At 35.6% G+C, this 26,530-nt stretch overlaps 1 protein-coding gene across 2 annotated transcripts in view; it reads left to right on the top strand.

Annotated features, from left to right (window-relative positions):
- Positions 1–6,002: 6,002 nt before the first annotated feature.
- The window catches only part of LOC143225636 (proclotting enzyme), a 43,086-nt gene continuing 22,558 nt past the window's right edge, over positions 6,003–26,530 (top strand). The window contains exon 1 of one of the 2 annotated variants that reach the window (XM_076455414.1): positions 6,003–7,103. The gene's annotated coding sequence lies outside the window, so the exon portion shown is untranslated. Of the gene's footprint in view, positions 7,104–7,774; positions 7,900–26,530 lie in introns of those variants that run through there. The other variant, XM_076455416.1, reaches the window with a different exon arrangement.

Here is a 26,530-nt window from a genome sequence, read left to right as displayed (position 1 = left end):
GGTGAAAACAAATGTCAGTAATTTGGTAACAGTGCAGGGTGAAAACAAATGTCAGTAATTTGGTAACAGTGCAGGGTGAAAACAAATGTCAGTAATTTGGTAACAGTGCAGAGTGAAAACAAATGTCAGTAATTTGGTAACAGTGCAGAGTGAAAACAAATGTCAGTAATTTGGTAACACAGGGTGCAGGTAACAGTGCAAAAACAAATGTCAGTAATTTGGTAACAGTGCAGGGTGAAAACAAATGTCAGTGTCAATTTAGTAACAGTGCAGGGTGAAAACAAATGTCAGTAATTTGGTAACAGTGCAGGGTGAAAACAAATGTCAGTAATTTGGTAACAGTGCAGAACAGTGCAGGGTGAAAACAAATGTCAGAAAACAAATGTCAGTAATTTGGTAACAGTGCAGGGTGAAAACAAATGTCAGTAATTTGGTAACAGCAGGAGTGAAAACAAATGTCAGTAATTTGGTAACAGTGCAGGGTGAAAACAAATGTCAGTAATTTGGTAACAGTGCAGGGTGAAAACAAATGTCAGTAATTTGGTAACAGTGCAGGGTGAAAACAAATGTCAGTAATTTGGTAACAGTGCAGGGTGAAAACAAATGTCAGTAATTTGGTAACAGTGCAGGGTGAAAACAAATGTCAGTAATTTGGTAACAGTGCAGGGGTGAAAACAAATGTCAGTAATTTGGTACAGTGGGGTGAAAACAAATGTCAGTAATTTGGTAACAGTGCAGGGTGAAAACAAATGTCAGTAATTTGGTAACAGTGCAGGGTGAAAACAAATGTCAGTAATTTATAACAGTGCAGGGTGAAAACAAATGTCAGTAATTTGGTAACAGTGCAGGGTGAAAACAAATGTCAGTAATTTGGTAACAGTGCAGAGTGAAAACAAATGTCAGTAACAGTTGAAAACAAATGTCAGTAATTTATAACAGTGCAGGGTGAAAACAAATGTCAGTAATTTGGTAACAGTGCAGGGTGAAAACAAATGTAATTTGGTAACAGTGCAGGGTGAAAACAAATGTCAGTAATTTGGTAACAGTGCAGGGTGAAAACAAATGTCAGTAATTTGGTAACAGTGCAGGGTGAAAACAAATGTCAGTAATTTGGTAACAGTGCAGGGTGAAAACAAATGTCAGTAATTTGGTAACAGTGCAGGGTGAAAACAAATGTCAGTAATTTGGTAACAGTGCAGGGTGAAAACAAATGTCAGTAATTTGGTAACAGTGCAGGGTGAAAACAAATGTCAGTAATTTGGTAACAGTGCAGGGTGAAAACAAATGTCAGTAATTTGGTAACAGTGCAGGGTGAAAACAAATGTCAGTAATTTAACAGTGCAGGGTGAAAACAAATGTCAGTAATTTGGTAACAGTGCAGGGTGAAAACAAATGTCAGTAATTTGGTAACAGTGCAGGGTGAAAACAAATGTCAGTAATTTGTGCAGTAACAGTGCAGGGTGAAAACAAATGTCAGTAATTTGGTAACAGTGCAGGGTGAAAACAAATGTCAGTAATTTAACAGTGCAGGGTGAAAACAAATGTCAGTAATTTGGTAACAGTGCAGGGTGAAAACAAATGTCAGTAACATTTGTCAGTAATTTAGTAACAGTGCAGGGTGAAAACAAATGTCAGTAATTTGGTAACAGTGCAGGGTGAAAACAAATGTCAGTAATTTGGTAAGTGCAGTGCAGGGTGAAAACAAATGTCAGTCAATTTAGTAACAGTGCAGGGTGAAAACAAATGTCAGTAATTTGGTAACAGTGTAATTTGGTAACAGTGCAGGGTGAAAACAAATGTCAGTAATTTGGTAACAGTGCAGGGGTGAAAACAAATGTCAGTAATTTGGTAACAGTGCAGGTAATTTGGTAACAGTGAAAACAAATGTCAGTAATTTGGTAACAGGTAACAGTGTCAGTAATTTGGTAGGGTGAAAACAAATGTCAGTAATTTAGTAACAGTGCAGGGTGAAAACAAATGTCAGTAATTTGGTAACAGTGCAGGGTGAAAACAAATGTCAGTAATTTGGTAACAGTGCAGGTAATTTGGTAACAGTGAAAACAAATGTCAGTAATTTGAAAACAAATGTCAGTAATTTGGTAACAGTGCAGGGTGAAAACAAATGTCAGTAATTTGGTAACAGTGTCAGGGTGAAAACAAATGTCAGTAATTTGGTAACAGTGCAGGGGTGAAAACAAATGTCAGTAATTTGGTAACAGTGCAGGGTGAAAACAAATGTCAGTAATGTCAAAACAAATGTCAAATTTGGTAACAGTGCAGGGTGAAAACAAATGTCAGTAATTTGGTAACAGTGCAGGGTGAAAACAAATGTCAGTAATTTGGTAACAGTGCAGGGTGAAAACAAATGTCAGTAATTTGGTAACAGTGCAGGGTGAAAACAAATGTCAGTAACAGTGTCAGTAATTTGTAACAGTAACAGTGAAAACAAATGTCAATAATTTGGTAACAGTGCAGAGTGAAAACAAATGTCAATAATGAACAGTGCAGAGTGAAAACAAATGTCAGTAATTTGGTAACAGTGCAGAGTGAAAACAAATGTCAGTAATTTGGTAACAGTGCAGGGTGAAAACAAATGTCAGTAATTTGGTAACAGTGCAGGGTGAAAACAAATGTCAGTAATTTGGTAACAGTGCAGGGTGAAAACAAATGTCAGTAATTTGGTAACAGTGCAGGGTGAAAACAAATGTCAGTAATTTGGTAACAGTGCAGGGTGAAAACAAATGTCAGTAATTTGGTAACAGTGCAGGGTGAAAACAAATGTCAATAACTTGGTAACAGTGCAGGGTGAAAACAAATGTCAGTAATTTGGTAACAGTGCAGGGTGAAAACAAATGTCAGTAATTTGGTAACAGTGCAGGGTGAAAACAAATGTCAGTAATTTGGTAACAGTGCAGGGGTGAAAACAAATGTCAGTAATTTGGTAACAGTGCAGGGTGAAAACAAATGTCAGTAATTTGCAGGGTGAAAACAAATGTCAGTAGGGGTGAAAACAAATGTCAGTAATTTGGTAACAGTGCAGGGTGAAAACAAATGTCAGTAATTTGGTAACAGTGCAGGGTGAAAACAAATGTCAGTAATTTGGTAACAGTGCAGGGTGAAAACAAATGTCAGTAATTTGGTAACAGTGCAGGGTAAAACAAATGTCAGTAATTTAGTAACAGTGCAGGGTGAAAACAAATGTCAGTTATTTGGTAACAGTGCAGGGTGAAAACAAATATCAGTTATTTGGTAACAGTGCAGGGTGAAAACAAATGTCAGTAATTTGGTAACAGTGCAGGGTGAAAACAAATGTCAGTAATTTGGTAACAGTGCAGGGTGAAAACAAATGTCAGTAATTTGGTAACAGTGCAGGTGAAAACAAATGTCAGTAATTTGGTAACAGTGCAGGGTGAAAACAAATGTCAGTAATTTGGTAACAGTGCAGGGTGAAAACAAATGTCAGTAATTTGGTAACAGTGCAGGGTGAAAACAAATGTCAGTAATTTGGTAACAGTGCAGGGTGAAAACAAATGTCAGTAATTTGGTAACAGTGTGGGGGTGAAAACAAATGTCAGTAATTTGGTAACAGTGTGGGGGTGAAAACAAATGTCAGTAATTTGGTAACAGTGTGGGGTGAAAACAAATGTCAGTAATTTGGTAATAGTGCAAACCGAGATGATAGAGAATTCAAAGTTCATGATTGTACAGGTCTAAATCATAGTATGAAATTGTTTTTTTCTTTCAAGAAGACCGAGAATATAATTGTGCAGGATGGAAAGTTATCTCTAAATGTAATAATCCTACAGGTACGATTAGTTGGAACATGAGGGTAACCTGAAAGAACAATTAAGGAACAGTTAGAAAAAAAACAACAACATTTAAGTTTTGTTACACATATCCGCCGTAAAGTGACAACTTGTGATTTAGTTTACATAGCTACAGTTTAGTTGTTAAAGGATGAAATTTTAGTATTTTATTTGGCATATTCTGAACGCGTAAAATCATCAACATTGAGCAGTTTTTATTCAGATTCTAAATTAAATATGATAGTCGTTCGAAGCTGACGTCAAAGCCAAGAAATTGATTTATTCATTAGAATACTGGGAACCTTTCATTTACTTAATCATACAAGTTATTCACTCTTTCATATTGGCAAACAATAATCAGACGTGAAAAAAACAAAAAAGTAAAAGAAACGTAACAATTATTATAAATAGTATATGTTGAAAGTGACTTTGAAGTGTGACGTCAATATTAAACAAGAGTGAATTCCCAATAGAAATAACACTTGAAATTCTTCTAGGCAGAATTAGAGTAAATCATTCTGCGAAACCTTTTTGTGTGGGCTACCAATTCCAAGCCTGGGGCTTCAAGTATACATGATTTTATTTTATTACTCATAAGAATCTTTACCGGCTTATCCACAAACTGAAAGTCTTTTAGAAGGCAGAATTATAATAATGTATGAAACCCTGGGCATAGTAAAATCCAACAGTCGAAATGGAACCCAAAACTACCTTTTAACCTGAAATCGGTTGAAAAATGACTGAGCTGTGAGTTTTAAAAAATTTCATCAAACATTGACCAATTCTATGAGCTGCGGATAAGAAATGTGGTGGAAGTTACAGGTAATGACGCTTGAGACAACAATATGTAGACGAAAATGACAGTACAGCAAAGTTTTATGAAGTATATGAAGCAATGGCGACCGATGGATTGATAAATATATACACGAACTTCACACTGTAGCTGGTAGCTTATCCAAAATACACTATTTGCATACATTGCCAACATAAATATACAAAAAAATCGTCTATACGTCATGACATACTAATGAAGTTAAAAAAGACATAATTTGATTGAGGCCACCGTAGTTTCTACCTAATTGCAATCAAAAGTGATTTCACCGTTTATAAAACTTGATGTCTCCGCCATTGCGATTTTCAAGTACTAAGACAAATCACGCAATATTATACTTTATTATCGAAAAATAAATAAATCACGTATACATTTGCTAATATTTGTGTAATATTTTTTTATGAGTAGAAAATTTTTAATGTTGTTTAAAATATGAAGAGGGACGAGAAATCAAGCCAAATAGCGAGTGATTCTCTAATAAAAACATTACCACAAATATGCCAAACGCAAAAAAAATGTGTAACTAGCTGTAACGCTAATACAACAATAATCATAATTATTACATTGAAGAATACAATACTAAACCTGATGTTAACAACGCTAAGTAGACATAACACGAGTTTGAAATGGCACATCATGATATATAAAGAAGCCGCGATTATTATTTTTTGAATGGCGGATACAACAAAAGGCTTACATTTTCGAATGATGACCACAGAGAAGTGGCGCATATTTTAGACTCGTAAATACAACAAAAGCTTACATTTTGGAATAATGGCTACAGAGAAACGGTGCATATTTTAGACTCGTAAATACAACAAAAATGGCGGATATTTTGGAATTACCCATATAAATAAATAGTAAATTTTCTGGTACTAACACTGAAGTCATATCAATTTACCCAAGCACAAAACAAACGGGAAGAAGGAGAAACAATAATGGTGAAAAAAAATCGATCACAAGCCGAACAAAATACGTATCTATTATAATTATCCCGAAAAAGAATTTCCTTAGCTGGAGTGCCCGAAATGATATGGCCAAGGTGTCGACATAGATAGTTTGTTATACTTCCCGTTGTGAGTGGAAATGGGTGTTTCTCGAGTGTAGTGCCCTTAGGAAAAATTGTTTTAATTGAAACTATAACTATTTGTGACTTTAACTGTTTAATAGAAACGCGTAAAAATAAAGAAGTCATGTTTCAAAATTACGAGAGAACTATTTTGTGGAAGAAAATATTTATTCGTGGGTAATTACTCAAAAATAAGTGTATCATAATTGGTTGTTGTAATGTAGGCTTATTACAAATTCATTTACACTTCTCAACAGACACACATTTGATGTATTAATCCTGAGCGTTCAAGATCATTTACGAACTACTTGCCATACACAATTGTGTTACGTTTAGCATTGCATAAAGCTTTCACTTAACGGTTACATGCAAAAACATCAGATGACTTGTTATATCGAATTAGATGACCACGGTGGACTCAGCAGATAGATAGCCCAATGTGGCTTTGCTATAAGAAAATACACCCACCCTTCCACCCACATTAGATGACCCTCGAGACTGAAGAATACCCATGCCTTAAAAACTGATTTACATGCAAGCATCTTTCTTGTTCAGCCGCGTATGTTTTGTAAATACCCATTAACTACTTCTTCATGTACTACGAAACCCATCATGGAACACAGGATGTGGCTGATTATAACCTAAATTTGAAGTTCAACAGAACCTAACTAAACAAATACGTCCAGTAAGTCCACGAGAAACAGTAACCACGTCCGAAAACTTATTACAACTACACTACAAAACATCCGGAAAAGGAAGCGTCCACATATGTAGACGTTTATCTTGTAGCGACTTTGCTATGTTACGGGTGACATTTTTTTTTATTATTATTCTGTTTTCACAGAAGACCAAAGTACTTCATCTGCGTTTCCACGGATTGATTATTGTTTACTGCCCTTCAGACGACACTGGGGTAATTCAAACATTACTTACGTCAGACTGAGAATGCGCATGAGCTAACGCAGCAAACAAGTCCTTAAAACCGGAATTATTACCTAACGCAAGGGGTTGTCCCCACTTTATATGAATCGTTCGCGGGATATAAGTTGTTCTACGGCGGTTGATCTGTACGTATTTAACTGCGCCGTCTGAAGAAACTAGCATTGTCTTTTTCTAAAATTCAATTTAATTGCAAATCTTTGTAAAAACATAACTTTTTTTTTTTTCTGTGTGCAAATTCCAGCTTCAGAAATTAGCAATACAGGCTACAAACATCTCATCAGACGCATTACCTGGTTGTTTAATTCCGCGAAAGCTTCACGAGAACAAGTCAAACTTAGCTTGTGGTCCCGCGACTGACTGCCTGGAAAGTAGTTCCCAAAATTGCGGCTTTATAAATCAACCTAAACAAAACCGTCCTGAAACTTTACCGTTCCACATCCACCGAGGTAGCCGGGTAAGTAGAGAATTGAAAGTTTTATTTAGTTATTAACAAATTTAATCGAGAACCGTCCTAGAAGAAAGAACTGTTTTTACAAATTGATAAAATCTATAAATATATTGCCAATATGGGTATAGTCGTTCATAAAAGCAAAGTGGAAAGTTTAGTTTCGAGCTAAGTTACATGAAAATTAATGTCTGAGCAGTGAACTTCGAAGTCAAGAAACCGGTTAAATGTAAGCTCAGTCATGTAAATAAATGTACTAAAATGAAGAGTACAAAGTGTAGTGTTAAAAAAATTCGGTCTTTGTATAACTCATTTATATGCTTTTCAGCTATATGTATTTCGTTATTTTCTAGACCTTAATATTATGTTATTATTGCTGTTTTGAATTAAGCACAAAACTACACAATGGGCTATTTGTGCTCTGCCCACCACGGGTATCGAAATCCGGTTTTTAGAGTTGTAAGTCCGCAGACGTACCACTGTGCTACTGGGAGGTTTTCACATCACAGTATTATCAAAAGGTTTCGTGTTAGTTTTTCCATTACGTTTATTATTCTTTCTATACTCGTACATTCCTGGTATCCTTAAGTGTAAGAAGCAATAACTAAAATATTATGCACAATACTGTGTCTAGAGATTTTTTTTTCTCCGAGTATTTGTTGTTTTTTTGTTTTTTTTTAGAATTAAGCACGAAGCTACACAATGGGCTATCTGGGCTCTGCCCACCACGGGTATCGAAACCAAGTTTTTGGCGGAGTGAGACCGTAAGCATAGCGATGTGCCACTGGAGGGCTTTTTTCTTAGTGTACGTAATAAATTTAACCTCTACGAAACTCTGATGAATGAAACAAAAAGTGAACGTTTTCTTGAGGAACCCAGAACGGGGCCACGTGACTAATTTAGTGAATATTTTTAATCCTTCAGCGAGTTCGTCACACGCCAGTGTGTAAATTTTGTTTTGAAATTTTGCGCAAAGCTACACGAGGTCTATCTGCGCTAGCCGTCCCTAATTTTGTAGTGTAAGACTAGAGAGAGAAGACAGCTAGTCGTTACCGCCAACTTTTGGGCTACTCTTTTACCAACGAATGTGTAAGAGTGAAAATTAAAAATGAACACCATAATGTTTATTATCAAGTTCAGTCTGATCGGGGGTGGCCTTGATGGTGAATCCGAAAATTCATGATTTGTGTCCTCTTACCACAAAAATGCGTCCCATACTTTGGAGTCGCAGAAGCTCTATAAGTGTAATTGTTAACTACCACTATTCAGTCGGACAAGAGTAAATAAAGAGTTGCCGATGGGTGCTGTTGACTAGTTGTTTTCTCTCTACCAGTCTAAAATCACAGATAACCTTTTGGCAGATTTGCGAAGCAATTCTAAAATTTAATCAAACAAATCCTATTCAACGTCTCTAGAGGTTATTCTGTTATTGTACTAGTTGCAGAATATTTTTACTTCTATGTAAAGTATTGTGTTTAATGTAATTTTAAATGGCTTTAAGAAACTTCAACTGTAGAGGTTGACAAGAAAACAGACGGTTTCATTAGTGTAAGATACAGAAATCAGTAGCTATAGTTTTGTGAATTATTCTCGCTGGTGTCTAATGATAATGGTGGTAATTAAACATTAATCATACAACTAGTAATAATAATGTAAAACAATGGATAAAAAGTGTTATGTTTAGTGTGTTAATATTCCTATCGTGCATTATTAAGGGTTATAATTTTCTTGAATTCGATTTTGTTGAATTTCGTAATTTGTAAACTTTGTATGGCCTGTTTTCCATTTCCAATGTGTATACAATGAAATACACTATTTTTGCATTATGTTTGACGCAACGTCGTATTCTGTGGTAATATTGCGTGAGAATGTTTTAATTTTATGCAACTAATACGTGGTAGCATACTTTATGTATCCTATCGCACTATTAAAGTTATCGCATTACAATTCGTGGTCTATTTGCACAAACAAAACAAAATGTTTACGTTCCTAATGTTTGGCTGTTAATCCTTTATAATGCATTAGTAAGTTTAATAAAAGGCCATATTTCTTAAATGATGTAAAAACGATATAGTTTTATTACGATAAAATTCAGGTAATAAAGCATTACATTCTAATGAAGAATGGAGTATCATTGCATTCAGTTTTTTTTTATACATTGAAGTAACAATCAATTAAAACAGTGTTATTGAACAGTAAAGTAACGGACAATTAAATCACTATAGTTTGTTCGTATGAGAAACCATTATAACTTTACATTCTGATGATCAGTGAAGTGTCAGTTCACTTGATGTGTAACAACAAACAAATTGTATAAGAAAATTAAAATATTTAACATATCGTTAGTTTGATTTGTTTATCGTGGAGAGACTTAATAAACGCACTTCATGTATATGTTAGACAATTAGCGTTTAATTCAAGTTTTAGCATCGCTAATTGACCAGGTTTTCAGCTGTGTGTTCCCTAATATCACACCATGTTTCTAAAGGAAATAGAACACACAACCATTAAACGGAAGATCGTTCTTCCTTCCTCATATTTGAAGAAGGAAGGACGATTTACAGATAAGACACCAGTTGTTCTGTGAGTTAACCGTGAAAATAAACAACTTGGAGCTTAGGCCTACACGTTACAATGTAAAGAGGTACAAACAAAACGTTGCAGTTTTATATGCTGTTATCTAATGCATGAATTCAGTTCAAATTTGTTTCGGTTCTTTAAGCACAAAGGTTCATGAAGTATCCATAATAGAGACCGTTAACTTTTGTAGCTTATTCCTAAGCTATTAAGGAGGGGTGTAATATGTATTGATGGTATAGTATTTTAAAACAAATATTAAAAATAATGTTCGAGCATTTTTTCACTGTTCTATTGCAAATTGGCGGGGTACACAAGTTCAGTTTTTATCAGTCTGACGAAATGATTACTTGTGTAGTTTTAATGTGCATCTGCTGTTATGCAGAAATTATATTGACGTCTTTTAGTGTTTTAAACATGTTAACATTTCAATTGAATGCTCATTAACACTTACTTAACAGTAATAATAGTGATAACAAATGTATATTTTGGCAAAGTTGGAGCCACCTTCAGCTAAAACAGTTTTATTTTTCTAACACTGTGGTTGGTCTTTGGAATGGATTGCCTTCGGATGTTGTGAAGATGGTATATTTAAATGGTTTTAAGAGAGAGCTTAAAGTATATGAATGATAAGGGCTGGATTTAATATTTTTTATTTATATGCAATAATTTCAGTTTAGAGGTTGGAACCTATTGGTCTATCTTAGCTGTCCCCAAACACTCTTATGTTGTTATAACCGAAATTCAAAGACTCGCAGACATGTGCTGTTGTGGACTTGTTCTCCATAAGTGCCCACTGATCCAAGCAATTGCTGCCCATTTAATTTTGTTGTTCGTAATGAAGACTGCCTACATCATCTATAAAATAATTGGTTTGTTTGTTGTAAAACGCAAAGCCACACAACTGGCTGTCTGTGCTCTGCTCACCAAATTTTTAGCGTTCCCGCAAACTTACCCGCTAAGTCACTGAAGTCGAAAAACATTTAGTCTCTAATAGGTATTTATATGTAGTTCATTCTCATGGTGCGAAACTAATTTTTTTTCGAAATAAGTAACTGAATGTCTTATGTTTCTATGCGTGTCAGACTTTACATATAACCAATGGAAGTTTCGAGTAATAAGAGGTGTGTGTGTGTGTGTGTGTGTGTGTGTGTGTGTGTGTGAAATATACGGTCGCACATACACAGGTTCTAGTAAAATATATAAAATAATTCTCATATGCGTATACCTGATGTTTGAGCTCTACATATTCTCGATAAACGACTAGAAATGCTTCCGATAAGCTCTTGAACGTTCTGAAAATACGAACAAGAAAAGAAAGGGCCGTAACTATGTTCCAGGATAGCAGGTAAGAGGGCTTTTAGAACTCTGAATTGATGGAGACGATTTATTGTTTGTTTGTTCTTTGAATTTCGCGCAAAGCTATTCGAGGGCTATCTGCGCTAGCCGTCCCTAATTTAGCAATGTAAGACTAGAGGGAAGGCAGCTAGTCATCATTACCCACCGCCAACTCTTGGGCTACTCTTTTACCAGTGAATAGTTGGATTGACCGTCACATTATAACGCCCCACGGCTGAAAGGGCGAACATGTGTGGTGCGACCGAGACTCGAACCCGCGACCCTCATATTACGAGTCTCGCGTCTTAACCCACCTGGCAGGAGAGGGTTTGAAAACTTGTATTACTATGAAGCCATTCAAAATATTAAACAACAACTTAGAAACCTTCAGTTTGAGGCTCATTATACAGAGAGATTTCGTGGGACTGAATCCATGGATTTACATAAATTTTTTACGCATGTAAGAGATTTTTAAAATGTTTGTAATGGGGCTTCGTAACTGGGAGGTGGGAGGAATCGGATGTAGTAAAGAATGTCAAGATTTATTTTATGAACTTACCCAAAAACATATTAATAATAATTAAAATTGTTATTATTGATTGTTTCGCAGATAATTTATCTCTCGTGGTACAAATTTTAAGTACTGATCAATAAGCCAATTGTTGATATAAGTCTCATACGTGGCGCCAACTTTGTATCCAAACTAAAGGTAACGAAACAATAAAATATTTTAAAGAAAGTGTTACTGAAATGTGTGTGTGTGTGTGTGTACTGAGAATTTTAAATCAAGTTTCACAGACTATACCGTTGATTGTGCAGTTGATTTAGTGATATTTATAAGTAAAAAAAAACAAACTCTGCGTAATTACTTGCTACTACGAAATAGCATTTTTACTCCAGATCAGGGGTCACCAAACTGCGGGCCGGATACGGCCCTCGAGGTCACTTTGTCCGGCCCGCCAGCAGCTAGCCGCTTGGAAATAAAAAGTGACATTCCATCAAATGTCCGACTGTCATAACAAAATAAATCGCACCGATAGTTGCTTTAGGCTGGCAAACACAAGACGTTATGATAAAAAGGAAACAAGGCTATCACGCGCATTTTTAACCAATAGGAAAATTCTTTCGTTCTTGCTACCCGTTTGTTCATATCAAGGCACGTATCTATGAAAGCATTAGGATTTCGAAAACAAGTACAGACTTAACCCTCGTCCTATTGACTCGTCTTGTAAATTCAGCGGCCTTGGGTTACCGCTTCAGCAAGCTCATTTCTCTTAGTAGTCGGGTTATGCGCTTTTCGTAACTCGTTCTTAGGTAAGTGTCATGGCAAACTACGTTTCAATATATTTTGTTTGCGCGTTCTTGGACCAGTACAATACTTTTCTCACAGCGTTTTGTGTTTTTCATTTTCAGATCCTGTTTGTTCGTTTTTTCACCCATCGTTATGGTTTTTAAAAAAAGAAAAAGTGGATTCTGAGTCTCGTGCTTTCAATGAAGAATGGGGAGAAAAGTACTTCTTTGTGGAAACAAAAAACCAGAAAGCTACTTGTGTGATATGCACCGAAAGTGTTGCCGTTTTGAAAGAGTACAGCCTTCGGCGTCACTACGAAACAAAACATCCATCAATATATTTGATATTTTCAGGAAAGTTCCATTCTGAGAAATTTGAATCGATGAAACGCGTTTTTGAATATCAAAAGAATCTCTTCATGAGAAAGTTTGCTGAAAATGAATCTGTCACTCGTACAAGTTACAAAATAGTGCATAGGATGGCAGAGCGAGGAAAACCTTTTTACTGACTGCAACTTCATCAAAGAGTGTATGATGGAAGCAGCAAATGATCTGTGTCCTGAAAAAAGCCAATTTCTTTGAAAGTATCAGCCTTTTAGCAACTTCAGTTGTACGAAGAGCAGAAGAACTTGGAGAGAACATCGCATTACAGATACGTCAAGAAGCTAGAAACTTCCTATGGTATTCTCTAGTATTGGATGAGTCTACTGATCTCTCGAGTACGTCACAACTTCTTCATTCGTGGAGTTAATTTGGACTTTCAGATTACGGAAGAGTTGGGATCAGGATGCACGGATGAACAACTGGAGAAGACATTTTCATGGAAGTGCATGAAACTTTGCAAGATTATAACCTTCAGTGGAATCAGCTTAAAGGTGTAACAGTTGATGGAGGATAAAACATGGCTGGAGTAAAGAAGGGTCTGATCAGGAAACAGTTGGAAGATCTTCAACTCCCAAGCGCTCTGTTCATACACTGCATCATACATCAGCAAGCACTCTGTGGAAAAGACTTAGATATTTCTTGCGTACTGAAACCAGCCATTTCTGCAGTGAACTTCATTCGGGGTCATGCACTTAATCATCGCCAGTTCAAGGCGTTTCTTGAAGAAATTGATTCGGATTTTTGTGACTTGTCTTATCACACGGTGGTGAGGTGGTTCAGTTGCGGCAAAGTTTTGTCTTGTTTTTATAAGCTGAGAAGATAAATAGATATATTTCTTATCGAAAAATATAGAGCCGATCCACTTCTGTCGGATCCAACCTGGTTGTCAAAGTTGTCGTTTTTTGGTTCACATCACATCCCACATGAATGAATTGAACTTGAAACTTCAGGGGAAGAATAACCTTGTCTGTGATCTCTATATGATCATTAAAGGATTTTGGAGAAAGCTGTCATTGTTTGAAGCACATTTAGAAGGAGAAAACCTCTCTCATTTTCAGTGTTTCAATGAGTTTCATGCTGAAATCACAGATGTCAACCAGAAGTTTCAGAAAAAGATTATTGGTGATTTAAATAAGTATTTTTAGAGAGATTTTCGGATCTCGACAGGATCGAAAGTGACATTCTCCTTTTTCAGAATCCTTTTGATTGTGTCATTGGTGATGTGCCAGTGGAACTTCAGCTGGAGGTCATCGATTTGCAAGGAAATGACTTGTTGAAAGAAAAAACACAGAGAGGGGCAACTTATTGAATTTTACAGCTGCATACCTGAAGATGATTTTCCAAAGCTAAAGCAGTTCGCATCTGGTATGGTGTCAGTGTTCGGAACAACTTATGTCTGTGAACAAGCATTTTCAAAAATGAAGAATGTGAAGTCGGCACATCGATCAAGGTTGACTGATGAACATTTTAAAGCAATTCTAATGATTGGATGCAGCAATTCAAAACCGAACATTGAAGATATTTTGAAATCCCAAGTGCCAATTTCATAAATCTCACTATTTTGCGGCTTAGTGAAATTCAGATATGTACTCACTATGTGCGATGTGACAATTGTTTATGCTAATGTCACCTTCTTTGATAACCTTTTGGTAAATAAAGATGTTGGTTGTATTTCTGTTTGTTTTTTATTATATGTGTGTATTGCATGTTTCTCCCACATGGCTAATGTGGCATCCTAAACTTAGTGTTAAGTCTTTTACAGAGAGCTTTCGTTCTAGATTATGAGTATTGAACATATAATGATCATGCAGCCCGCGCTTCTCGTTCTCCAAGTAATCTGCCCCTATGAAAAAAGTTTGACCCCTGCCCTAGATAATTTGTTTAACTTAACGCAGAATTACTTTGTCCACCTTGATGATCAAACCATGGTTTCTTGTTGTATAAGCTCTTATAGTTAACGCTGAGCCACTAGATAACCTTTAGACGGTTAAAACCAAAAATGTCAATACACACTTCGAAATAGGACAAAACAAGGTGTGAAAAGCAAAGTACGATGGTTAACTTAATGCATTGAATTTATAAGCACGATTATTGTTTCTTGAGATAAAAGTTGTAGGAATATACAACTACCTATAGTCTCAATATTGAAATTGAACAGCTAATAATTATGTATGTACGTTTGTTGTTTTTTTTCTAACATTTATCATTTACGTAACTTTTAACACAGTTAAAGTAATAACGTTTAAAAACTAGTGAAAATAATGACAATATAGTCTCGCACGTTTTTTTCTTTTCTTTTCTTCAAGCGAAACTCAAAACTCGTAGTAACTGAAAGCTTGCCAAATTTTATTTATCAGGTTCTAAGACGCACGTTTTCTTTGGCTTGAAGTCGAAGGATGTAATATAAATTATTGTTAGATGTGCTGTAATTTTACTATAATTTAAACTATGAATAATGCCGTCAGCCTCGCTGGATGAACCGTAGGAAGGGTCCCCTTGTAATAGAATATACAAAAATTAGTTTAAATGTGCAAAAACGTACATTTGAAAGTTGTGAAGTAAGAGCACCTGGTAATCACCATTATTTACCTCGTAGTTTTATAGCATTTTACCACTTCACATGTCACAAAAGTGCTTCACATTATTGACAACTGCTACACATATCAACTTCTACAGGTCGGTCTGATGAAAGACTGTCAATTTTATTGACACCATATTTTGATTAATATTCACACTTGAACACGAGTTTATAACGCAATTTAAAATTTATACGCACAACCTTGTAGAGAATTATAATAAAACTATTCCAACCTTACCCTGGTGGCTCAGAGGTAAGAGGCTTAGAATATAAAATTCTATGTTCGAGTCCCGAGACTGTTATGGTTAATAATGCTATATGTTCATGACAGGCTTGTATGGAACATTATTATATGTTACGCACAACGATGCACTTTTTTATCACAGCGTAGCCAGATGGAGCCGAGTTTTAGTCAGGTCGTAGGCGTTATTCATATACGCGTTATACATATTAACCCATACCATAAGATAGTTTTCTTTTGATATCGAATACTTGTCTATCTGTGAACGTATCTCCTCCTAAAAGAGCTGACCAACTGAAACTGATCTTAGCATGCTAACATAATAGCACAGAAGTAAACCAAATTCATACTAAACTTTCTTGTATATTGAAAGATAAAATTATTTGACAGAGTAACCCGGATACTGTTGCTACAGTAGCTGTTGTAAATAGCGAGAGTTCGAAACTGGCACGGCGGTAAGTTTACGGATTTACAACGCTAAAATCAGCGTTCGATTCCCATCGGAGTGGACTCAGCAGGTAACCACACACACTCTCTCTCTCTCTCTCACTCTCTCTCGAACAAAAGTAACTATAACATTCGACAAACCAAAGGATGTGGATAAAATGTTCACGATTGTGGCTTGTTTTCCCACTCTAAGCAAAATGCAGAGTAATAAAATATTCAGCTACAATTGATATATCTCTCCTAGATAGGTATTTGGTCATTGCACGTGATCTGGGAGTGTCAAATGCTATTAAGAATTCTTCCTCACTACAATTCGAACTGTATTTATCGGAATCTGGGAGAGTCAAGTTTCTTTTCACTTCTTATTCCCACCTACTGTGGTATTTTACTAGCTGAACATTCTACAAGTGAAGATGTTTCTTTCATGTATTGTTACTAGAATGATTATAAAAAACCATTATCAGGGCCATATTCAATTTATGTGCAACGTTTAACATTTGTATTGGTATACACTTCGCCTCATTTTTTGTTTTTTAACAATCCTTTGTATTTCACTGCTTGTTGATTTTGTAGTATATCTAGTACGTACTGACGTGGTAAAACGTTATTTTATTTAAATGCATAACGTGTATACTACACAAATGATATATTAGGTACGTCTAGTAGTGGGTGGCTGATTGCTATACTTATGATACATATTTAGGGGTGAGAGATATTTAAGTTTATTTCCATCATGTATGACAGCGATGATAGTAAACGTTAGTAATTCATTTGTATATATTTTTTTTCCGTAAGTGAGAATAGCTATCAGTTTGTCCATTTACGTGCAGAATATGAACTTGTTGTGCGTCAGACTTTATATGCACTCTTGAAGGTCGAGTTTTGTAATATTTGTAGTTTGATTTGATTTTGTGCTATGTTAATCCATACAGGGCAGGTATACTTGACTAACGACCGGCAAACTCTCTTTATCGGGATCTAAATCCTTTTTGGGATCTGGAATGATCAGTTTATGTGTTTTTTTAACCTGCCAGAAAATAAAAAAAAAATATTGTTGCTGTTTTGAACTACCTAACCCTTTCGATTCCTATCATTTAACCTTAGGTTTTTACTGAAGTTGAAATAAATGCTTAAGCCTAAATTAGAGAAGTATTTCATGATTAAAATATGAATTGGAAAATTTCTTTATTTTGATGTAGAATAATAGTTTTCAGTAGAAGCTGAATTCAGGATTATTGGTAAGTTTAATGTATTAAGTGTACCAAATTCAGACAGTACAAATCTTAACCACATCTCTACTGTGAAATGGACTGCTTTGAACAAGTGACGTAACTGGCTTGCCATTTCTGCCAAGTTTCTTGACTCCACTTCTACACCTCTTCACTACCGGACTACTTCCGTCTTATAACAAATTTTCTTGGCTTATGAACGGCACTGAAAATTCTCGGATAATTTGGTAAAAATGAGTAAACTGTTACGTATTTTCTACATTTCAAGAGAGAAAATATGAAGATGTGCAGTCTTCGTAAAATAATCTTCAAAACTTTCAAGGTAACACATTTAAAATGTACTACGAGAGTTTCAGAAAGAAAGCTTGTTATGGATTGTGAGTTCACACTTGTTTGTAGACTCTCACCGAATCTGTCAGGCTTTTACCAAGGGTATAGCTCAGTGTGTAATTTGGCTTTCAAAACGTGATTTAACTTGCACATCTACTTCATTAATGTTTTTTATAACTCGGAGGGGCAGCGGTAAGTTTACGAATTTACAACGCTGAAATCTGTGGTTTGATTCCACGTGGTGGACAGAGGCAGATGGTTTATGTAGATATTAACTAAATAAATCAAACGGGGGTTTATTTATTTAAGTTTTTTAACATGTGAACCGATACCATAGCTTTTTGTATATCTTTAGCACGTGATTATACGAATAGTTGTTTGTTACAGATATGGAATTACAAATATGAGTGATATTTTAGTGAAACATGAGGTTTAATTCTAAATCAACAGTCAGTCGTTAAGAGTATATAAATTGTAATACACCTTCTGTCAACTGCATTGTTTTTTTTTTTTTTTTTTGCCTCTGTGTTTATGTATTAAAATCGCAGATTAGATCTCGTATGCGATTTTAATACATAAACACACACGCAATACATAATTGCTCATCGTAGTCTCAAATCTTGCTTAACAGTCTCCGAGACTTTTATAAACACTAACTCAGGTTGTCGAGCTTTTCCAAAATTTAAGACTTTCAACTTAACCAAAAAACCTCGCAAAAGTAAAGTACAGGCGAGTAGCGAAACAGTAAAATGTTTTGCTAATTATTATGATTCTGGTCAGAAGGGCTAACTGGCCAATACTTGAAGTTGTTACACATAAAAATGTTGTATTTTAATCTAGGGAGTGAAGAAGCACTATTGCGTAGATATAATTAACTTCAGCCCATGTCTTTCATAGAGACAACTCATCACTACAGACTAAAACTTGTGTTTTCATAGCGACCTCTATTCATTATAAAATATTTATTGGAATAATTTTAATAAAGATAAGAAACAAATAATAAAAGGTAAACAGTAAATAAAGATAGTAACACCAGAAAGTACAGAAACAAGGTAGGAACGAGTGCATAAAAACCTATTAAGAAACCCCTATATAAAGTAGCTACTACGTCAATGGAACAAACTTATAGAGAATTAGTTATTTTAAGGCTATAGTATTATTCTGTGTAAATGCCTTAATTCCAACATGAATTCTTACAAATGAAAGAAATTTCAACATTCAATTGTAGATAAGTTTTTCTTGGAAAGATTTGGCTACTTTTTAGGGATTGTTATATGGTTTTGTTGAACGTACAAAGCCATATATAAAAAATCTTTGCATAAGCAGCCACTGTTATTTTTTGTTTAATTTTATATTTTATTACTTGCGTACATTTTCTTGTCACATAAAGATTTGTTTTTATTGGCAGTATAGGTGAATTACGAGGTTGAATATTAAGGGTGGATGTAAGCATGTTAATTATATATATAAAAAAAATTGATACGGTATTTGTACGTTAATAAATAATAGTTTTGTTTGTTTTTAAACTTCACGCAAAACTACTTGAGGGCTATCTGCGCGAGCTGTCCCTAATTTAGCAGTGTAAGATTAGAGGGAAGGCAGCTAGGCATTACCACCCACCGCCAACTCTTGGGCTACTCTTTTACTAACGAATAGTGGGATTGACCGTAACATTATAACGCTCCCACGGCTGAAAAGGCGAGCATATTTGGTTGTATGGGGATGCGAACCAGCGACCCTCAGATTACAAGTCGCACGCCTCAACCTACCTAGCAATGCTGGGCCCAATAATAAAGTTGGATTGAAGTTTTCTCTGGTTTGATTGTTAAGCGTGAGGCTACATAATGGACTATCCATGTTGTGCCCATCACAATTATCCAAACCAGGTCTTAGCGCTGTAAGCCCTCCTACTTACTATTAAGCCACTAGAGGGAGTTTTGTATAGAAATAATCTGTAAAAACTACATTTAGTATACGTAAAATTAACGTAACACTTATTCTGGTTGGTCATTTTCAGTTAACTTTCAGAATTTTCGCGCAAAGATTAATATGTAGTCCTTGTATATTTTCAATCACCGACAATACTAGTGTATTAATACAAGTATTAATTGTAGGCGAGAAAAACCTAATAACTAAAAATCATCGCAAATGCTAATTTCTTATTTCAAGCGCCCACCCTTCTGAATCGCAAATGAGAAATTATCAAATTATTATTTAATAATAATGTTTGTCGTCCACTTATTTTAACTGTAAACTGTCAAATTAATGTTTCATTATTACAAAAAGTGACATGTCATTGAACTGTGTAAAATCACAAAATAGCCAATCAATCGTAGAGGCTAACAAACTTTATTAGTAACTAAACAAGTTTAGTGATGTTGATTTCACTTTTCAAATGATATTCATATACTATTAAAAATGATATAATAGAAGACTGATTATAACGCAGCAGGCAGCCAATGAAGTTACATTTGAAATAACAAGAAAACAGTAGAACCTACCGGTTCAGAACGTACTTAACGTTTTAAGGTTGTTTAACTTTTCAGGAACACCAGTTAAAAGTCATTCTATTATTACAGTGGCGGAAAATTTATCATGGTTTAACTTTAATACAACATATAACAAAACAGTTGAACTAATATCTCTGTTTCTGCTATGGTTATTCTACGTATTTTTTACATCAAATTTAGCGATATTTCTGAATGAAATTTGACAACCAAAAACGACTGGTTCTCTCCTCTGAGGTCATCTGTTATCAACAACGCTTGTCTCGTGACAACATTATCGTTTTGTTCTGCCTTCAGTTTATTTCCGTGAACATTTTTGTGATTCAAGAGTTTGTAATATAATTCGTATATAGTCAATGTTCAGTTTCCTGTGCATCATTTTCCGTCGTGCTTTACTCTTGTCCTTTGCAGCTCATTCATTTTTACATGATCACAGCGCCATTTTCTTTTTATTTCTTCTATAAATGTAATATACACATATATATTTATTGTTGTCATTGTCCACTTAATTTTTACTTGTAAGCTTTTATATATTATTATTATTATTATTATTATTATTAATGTGGCGTTGTCTTACTGTTAATAAAGGGTTTCGCCCAGCATGGCCAGATGGGTTAAGGCATTCGAGTCATAATCCGAGGGTCGCGCGTTCAAACCCCGTCGCACCAAACATGGTCGCCCTTTCAGCCGTGAGGGCGTTATAATGTGACGGTCAATCCCACTATTTGGTGGTAAAAGAGTGGCTCAAGATATGGCGGTGGGTGGTGATGACTAGTCGTACACTGCTAAATTAGGGACGGCTAGCGCAGATAGCTCTCGTGTAGCAGGCCTGGCATGGCCTAGCGCGTTAAGGCGTGCGCTTCGTAATCTGAGGGTCGCGGGTTCGCGCCCGAGTCGTGCCAAAACATGCTCGCCCTCCCAGCCGTGGGGGCGTTATAATGTTACGGTCAATCCCACTATTCGTTGGTAAAAGAGTAGCCCAAGAGTTGGCGGTGGGTGGTGATGACTAGCTGCCTTCCCTCTAGTCTTACACTGCTAAATTAGGGACGGCTAGCACAGATAGCCCTCGAGTTGCTTTGTGCGAAATTCCAAAAAACAAACAAAAACAAACTCGTGTAGCTTTGCGCAAAATTAAAAAACAAACAAACAAATACAAGGTTTCGTTAATGTAGAGTTTCATCATGTTAACATAGTACTGATTTTTTTCACTATTTTTGTTCTATAACTCGGTCAGATTTTGATCAAACACATTGGGGAATATGTAAATATTTATCATTGTTCTATCAAATATTACTGGTGTCCGCTGAAAACAACGGACACATGGACACATTTTCGCATTTTTAGAGACTCTAACATGATCAATGCTGTGTAGCGGAAGTGTGTATTCTATCGAGTGAGTGTTCTTCTAGTGGAGATTTGTTAAGACTTGATACTTCAAAAAGGGTCGCCTAAAACTCGCCTTGAACGAAATTCAGATACACCGCAATGAATAATCAGTTTCTAATTCAAAGCGTTAGCCGTGTTCTAGTTTGCACATGTAAAAGTAGTAAGCGACGAGGCAACAAACATGTAATGTCATCTCTTTGCAGCATTAGTTTTGAATTAATAGTATAATATGTAACACATTAACATGCAGTTACATACCTCAACATCCCAGCATGGCCAGGTGGTTAAGGCGCTCGACTCGTAATCTGCGGGTCGCGGGTTTGAATCGCGGTCGCACCAAACATGCTCGCCCTTTCAGCCGTGAGGACGTTATAATGTGACGGTCATTCCCACTATTCGTTGGTAAAAGAGTAGCCCAAGAGTTGACGGAGGGTGACTAGCAGTCACCAGTCCTTCTAGTCTTGCGTTGCTAAATTAGGGACGGCTTGCGCAAATAACCCTCATGTAGCTTTGCGTGATATTCAAAACAAACAAACAAACAAAACAAATATATCTCAACTTCTTTTAAATTCAATATGCTAATACAGTAACTATGAGGCACGTCACTTGTTTTACCTTTCCTGTCAATTCAGAAGCACTTCCGGCTTTTCTAGTAGTAACAAGTGTCCAGTCTACTTTTCATCCTGTTTCTGAATTGAAAAAGGGAAGGCCACTTACAACGATGTTTTTTTTTATTATCATTTTGTTTTAGGCCAATAACCCCGTTGCATAAAATAAACTTCAAAAGAACTGAGAATTGTTCATGCAAGTGTGGGCGCTGTGGTTATCTGTATGGGAACACATTTTCCATGTTAACGTAGCGACTAACCTTTAAAAGTGTGCTGTGTCATAAGTAAATGACGCGGGTTCAACTCAAGGAAAAAACCTTTTTTTTTTTTTAGGAAAGTTAAAGCAAAATCTCCACTTTGTAATAGCATATGGTTCCATTTGAGGCTATCATTTCACAATAAATACACACACACTCGCACACCCACCTAACAATACAAAGAAACTGCCTCTGTGGCTAAAGTTTGTAATTATTGAAAGCCACTTAATGTCTATCTGTCTTTACTTTGTTATATATGCTTAAATACTGAATCTTAAGATACTTTCCAAAAGCAAATATTAATGAAATAACTTTTATAATGAGTTCAATGGTTTATTAAACTCCGACAGTAAGAAAATAAATACAAAAGAGAGTTGGTAATGGTTAGATGCAATTAATGAATTTAATTAATTTTGTCTTAACTTGTAAGTACTAACATTATTGTCTCTATAGAGAGGCATAATGTTTTTATTTCCTTTTTTATCGGATAAATAAAACTATAAAGTTATTATTAAACATTTACTGTTACTTCTTAATATTTTTATTTTGTTTATACCTATACACCTTGCAACAATTTTCTAATAGTTCTCGCATGCGCAGATCCATTTAGTTTTTCACTTTGTCTCTCTTTACATATTTATGATGAAAGAATCTGAGGGTCGCGGGTTCGAATCCTCATCACACCAAACATGTTCGCCTTTTTAGCCGTGGGGGCATATAATGTGATGATCAATTCCACTATTCGTTGGTAAAAGAGTAGCCCAAGAGTTGATGGCGGGTGGTGCTGACTAGCTGCCTTCCCTCTAATCTTACACTGCAAAATTAGGGACGGCTAGCGCAGATAGCCCTCGGGTAGCTTTGCGCGAAATTCAAACTAAACCAATCTAACGACAAATTAATTATTTCAACAAAAGACCCAAAATTCTTATTACGAGCTAAAATTGTAATATCATCTGTAAACAAAATTAGCTTTGTTACAAATAATAAACCTGTTATTTTGTGAAGATGCAATAAAAATAAGCGTTCCTAGTAGAGAGCTTCAAGGAGTATCTCCTGAATTTATTAGTTCATTGTAATATTTGTTATTATAAACTGTTGAGATTTTGTTTTTATAAGTAACTCTACAATCAATTTAAATATTTCACTTATTTTTATTTTTTGAACAATAACTTCGAATTTTTACAATCAAATGTTTTAGGTAAATTCAAAAACACTTTGCTCTGTATAATCAATAATTAGCGAACCCGTGGGTTTATGGCTTACATTTACACGGCTAATAGAATGCAAATTTAAAGACCTGAACTATTTTCGCTTTTCATTTTAGTTTTCAATTTAATGACCATTGCATGTATAATGCAGAATTAATTTCTTTTTAACTAAAGTTACGAATGGTAATTAGTAGGTCTACTTATTTCTGTGCCCTAATCTAAATACAAGTGTAGATTTCAAATTTTAAGGTCAGCTTTTGGGAAATTTCCTGAAAGTTTTCGCGGAATTCCCTGGTTCTCCAAAGAACTGAGTGAAAAGTTTTTACTTCTGTGTAAAAGTCGCGGGCGAAAAAGGATTCATTTGGTATCATTAAGAAGTATGTGGGTCCCAGCAGCTAAAAAGGGGATTTTAGGGGAATATCCGGGTACCCCAAGGTGTGGGATGTAAAATTTTACCTATGTCCAAACCTCGGTACTATACAGATAATTCCACATAACTGGAATAGCTTTTATACTCTATTTACCATTATTAAAATTAACACTAGCATTCAGACAGACAATCAAATTTATCAACAAATTCTCAAAGCGTAGTGCCAGTTGATTTACTTAACATTTGTGAGAGTTAAATTCAATTATTCATAAATTTACCATGAAAGTTTGGTTGTTACTGCTTTATCCGCGATATAACAGCTCCGAGTTGTGTGCTTAAAAACAACACTTGTCCTGGCATGACCAGGTGGTTAAGGCACTCGAATCGTAATCTGAGGGTCGGGGATTCGAATCCTCGTCACACCAAACACGCTCGTCCTGTCAGCCGTGGGTGCGTCATAACGTGACGACCAATCCCCACTATTCGTTGGTAAGTGTAGCCAAAGAGTTCGTGGTGGTTGATGACTAGCTGCCTTCCTTCTAGTCTTAGACTGCTAAATAAGGGACGGCTAGAGGAGATGGCCCTCGCGTAGCTTTGCACAAAATTCAAAACAAACCAAACCACGTACACACTTAGCTCATAGTTTTTGACCTATTTGAGATATAATTACAGTTTTGGACTGAGGAAATCAAACTCTTTGGATGATGAATTTGATCATGCTCAAAGTTTTATAGATTAGTATAGTCTTGCTTAAAAGACTTTGAATGCCGCGACTTTTGAGGATTCCCTTTTTTTCCGGGGGGGGATTGAATAATCTTCATAGATGTTTGTCTACAGCGCATGATTTCATTGGAAATTCAAGTTTGCGCGTTAGGGTTTTAACACAATAAGAGGGGACACCGTTGTTTATTAGAATATTCTATAATGTGGTTATTTCGGTAAGAAGAGAGAGAGGTAGTCAAAACGGACGTTATGTTTTGTTTAGAAGGCTTAGCGTAAAACTACATTCATACAAGTTCGGTATAGAACTGTTCAAATGGGTGTGGTATGTCTGTATATGTTTTACGATAAATTGATGCGGTAAACTGATTATTTAATTTATCGACTTGGATCTCAAAAAATTTCATTTTCTCACGCAAAATTATTATTAAGGTGCTCAGAATATAAATAATGTAAGATTTTTTTGACCAGAGCTAAAGAAGTAAACATGTGATCAGCATGTATTCTATATAAAGCCGGTTTCTACTCGGTGACACTGGAATCTGGCCAAAAACATTAAAAGTAACAGGGATATATGACAACGAGTAAAATTCTAAAAATGATTCAGTTGTCAGGCCACCCATTTCTATCATACAATTGACATTGAGGTCAGACTGATTATTTTTTAGTGTTTGTTTTGATTTTTGCGAGAAGCTACTCAACAACTATGCGTCCTTGGTTTTGAAGTAATACAGTAGGGTGAAGACGTATAGTTAACACTGTCCACCGCTAACTTTTTATCACCGAACAGGGGGATTAATCGTGAAATTATAGCGACCCCACGGATGAAAGGGCGAGCATGTTTTGGGTTGAGATTCTCATCTCCGACCCACAAATTGCAAGGCGAGTATGCTTATCACCAGCCTGTAAGTAATTCTTGAGCGAAAGTTTGAGTAACTCGTCGAACTACCGTGGTTAAAACTGGTTTACTTCTATGTTTACTGGATAATAGTTTCTTTAAGATTATTTTTCTTGTTTCCTTGAGTGCCATTGTACTGAGCAAAAAGATTTGATACCGAAGCTACAAAGTATTTAATGATCAGCCTTAGTAATTTTAGAAATGTCTAATGCAAAAGAGGGAATTTTTAACCGGATTCATTAAAAGTAAGTTAGTTTAGAAATCGAACAGGGAACTATTATGATTTGTAAGTACATAATTCAATGTTAGATAAAATGTCTTAAGGGTTTATTGTTTTTTAACTACAGGCAAACTCTACTTGAAATAATATAGGTTAAGGCGTGCGACTCGTAATTTAAGAGTCGAGGGTTCGCATCCCCGTCGCGCCAAACATGCTCGCCCTTTCAGCCGTGGGGGCGTTATAATGTGACGGTCAATCCCACTATTCGTTGGTAAAAGAGTAGCCCAAGAGTTGGCGGTGGGTGGTGATGACTAGGTGCCTTCCCTCTTACACTGCTAAATTAGGAATGGGTAGCAGAGATAGCCCTCGAGCAGCTTTGTGCGAAATTCAAAAACAAACAAACAAATAATATAGGTATCAAGAATATTTTTCGAAATGTTTAAAACGTTTTTAAAACTTTTTATAGGAAGAAAAAATGATCTTGAATCATTCAATATTAAGACTCTTGAATTTTTCTCGTTAATATATCACTCTGTTGTTGTTGTTTTTTTAGTGTGATTGTATTTATTAAGGATAACACCCGTACCTTTATCAGGTCAAGTGCCGACATTATTTTCATTGTTAGTTAATTACTTAAAGGCAATATATTGTTTGTGAATAATGGTGGAACCGGTTTTTATGGAAGTTGTAGCAGCGTTTCTGAATCTGGTTTTTACAAATATCTCTCTTTTAGTAACCAGTTTCTGTTGAAAATGGGATGATTTCAAGGTTTTGTAATTGCAGTCAAAGGGGAACAGGTGAACTAAAGCGTTTTTTTTTTTTTTTTTTTAGGGTTAGCCAAGCAAAAT

The sequence above is a fragment of the Tachypleus tridentatus genome, chromosome 9 (assembly GCF_004210375.1).
Source record: "Tachypleus tridentatus isolate NWPU-2018 chromosome 9, ASM421037v1, whole genome shotgun sequence".
NCBI classification, from domain to species: Eukaryota; Metazoa; Arthropoda; class Merostomata; order Xiphosura; family Limulidae; genus Tachypleus; species Tachypleus tridentatus.
This window is presented reverse-complemented; position numbering and strand designations above follow the sequence as displayed.